The sequence below is a fragment of the Rhamphochromis longiceps genome, linkage group LG13, assembly GCF_057381845.1.
Source record: "Rhamphochromis longiceps isolate RC_006_pf linkage group LG13, R_longiceps_female_GT1.1, whole genome shotgun sequence".
Classification (NCBI taxonomy): domain Eukaryota; kingdom Metazoa; phylum Chordata; class Actinopteri; order Cichliformes; family Cichlidae; genus Rhamphochromis; species Rhamphochromis longiceps.
In genome coordinates, this window is record NC_140569.1 from 36,526,208 (window position 1) to 36,528,707 (window position 2,500).

The following is a 2,500-nucleotide window of genomic DNA, read 5'->3' on the forward strand; positions in this document are numbered from 1 at the left end:
TGTGGGTCCACGGGGCATGCTGGAGGTCAAGGTCCATGCTGGATATGCGGTGGAGGGTAACTGCAGGAGAAGGAAAGCTAGTGGGGGATTAGAGCAGGGGAGGATGTGCGTCCCCGGGGCCTGCTGGAGGTCAAGGTCCATGCTGGATATGCGCTGGAGCGTAACTACAAGAAAGGTAAGCTAGTGGGGGACTAGAGCAGGGGAGGATGTGCGTCCCCGGGGCATGCTGGAGGTCAAGGGCCATGCTGGATATGCGGTGGAGGGTAACTGCAGGAGAAGGAAAGCTCATGGGGGATTAGAGCGGAGGAGTATGTGGGTCCTCGGGGCCTGCTGGAGGGCAAGGGCCATGCTGGATTTGTGGTGGAGGGTAACTGCGGGAGAAGGAAAGCTAGTGGGGGAGTAGAGCAGAGGAGTATGTTGGTCCCCGGGGCCTGCTGGAGGTCCAGGTCCATGCCCGATGTGAGTAGCAGCAGGGCCAGCGCGCCCAGGAGCACATCTTTTTCGACCGTAAAGGGAGACAGGAGGCCGACTCACTGCCTCGGCTAAATGGAGAGGGAATTTCAGAAGGGCCAGGGCAAAAGCATGGACCTTTTCAGCTGTAAGGGAGGCAAGAGCAAGGTGTGATGTAGGTCCCCGGGGCCTGCTGGAGGTCCAGGTCCATGCCCGATGTGAGTAGCAGCAGGGCCAGCGCGCCCAGGAGCACATCTTTTTCGACCGTAAAGGAGACAGGAGGCCGACTCACTGCCTCGGCTAAATGGAGAGGGAATTTCAGAAGGGCCAGGGCAAAAGCATGGACCTTTTTCAGCTGTAAGGGACGCAAGAGCAAGGTGTGATGTAGGTCCCCGGGGCCTGCTGGAGGTCCAGGTCCATGCCCGATGTGAGTAGCAGCAGGGCCAGCGCGCCCAGGAGCACATCTTTTTCGACCGTAAAGGGAGACAGGAGGCCGACTCACTGCCTCGGCTAAATGGAGAGGGAATTTCAGCAGGGCCAGGGCACAGGCATGGACCTTTTTCAGCTGCAAGGGAGGGAAGAGCAAGGTGTGATGTAGGTCCCCGGGGCCTGCTGGAGGTCCAGGTCCATGCCCGATGTGAGTAGCAGCAGGGCCAGCGCGCCCAGGAGCACATCTTTTTCGACCGTAAAGGAGACAGGAGGCCGACTCACTGCCTCGGCTAAATGGAGAGGGAATTTCAGAAGGGCCAGGGCAAAAGCATGGACCTTTTTCAGCTGTAAGGGAGGCAAGAGCAAGGTGTGATGTAGGTCCCCGGGGCCTGCTGGAGGTCCAGGTCCATGCCCGATGTGAGTAGCAGCAGGGCCAGCGCGCCCAGGAGCACATCTTTTTCGACCGTAAAGGGAGACAGGAGGCCGACTCACTGCCTCGGCTAAATGGAGAGGGAATTTCAGCAGGGCCAGGGCACAGGCATGGACCTTTTTCAGCTGCAAGGGAGGGAAGAGCAAGGTGTGATGTAGGTCCCCGGGGCCTGCTGGAGGTCCAGGTCCATGCCCGATGTGAGTAGCAGCAGGGCCAGCGCGCCCAGGAGCACATCTTTTTCGACCGTAAAGGGAGACAGGAGGCCGACTCACTGCCTCGGCTAAATGGAGAGGGAATTTCAGAAGGGCCAGGGCAAAAGCATGGACCTTTTCAGCTGTAAGGGAGGCAAGAGCAAGGTGCGATGTAGGTCCCCGGGGCCTGTTGTCGTACCATAGGCACGAGTGGTGTGTGTGTGTGGCAAAGAGTTTCTGCGCAGTGTACCAGGGGCACGGGGAAAGGTTGTTGTACCATAGGCATGAGAAAAGTTGTCGTACCATAGGCACGAGAAAAGTTGTCGTACCATAGGCACGAGTGGTGTGTGTGTGTGGCAAAGTGCTACTGAGCGGTGTACCAGGGGCACGGCGAAAAGTTGTTGTACCATAGGCACGAGAAAAGTTGTTGTACCATAGGCACGAGAAAAGCTGTCGTACCAGGGGCACGGAGGAAAGTTGTTGTACCATAGGCCCGAGAAAAGTTGTCGTACCATAGGTACGAGGAGTGTGTGTGTGGCAAAGTGCTACTGAGCGGTGTACCAGGGGCACGGCGAAAAGTTGTTGTACCATAGGCACGAGAAAAGTTGTTGTACCATAGGCACGAGAAAAGCTGTCGTACCAGGGGCACGGAGGAAAGTTGTTGTACCATAGGCCCGAGAAAAGTTGTCGTACCATAGGCACGAGGAGAGTTTGTGTGGCAAAGTGCTACTGAGCGGTGTACCAGGGGCACGGCAAAAAGTTGTTGTACCATAGGCACGAGAAAAATTGTTGTACCATAGGCACGAGAAAAGTTGTCGTACCATAGGCACGAGAAAAGTTGTCGTACCATAGGCACAAGCAGTGCGTGCGTGCGTGCGTGCGTGCGTGCGTGCGTGTGTGTGTGTGTGTGTGGCAGTTCTTCTGCGCAGTGTACCAGGGGCACATTTCAATGTGCTTTCTGGAGTACCAGGGGCACGAGGATTTTGCCAGTGGTGTTCTG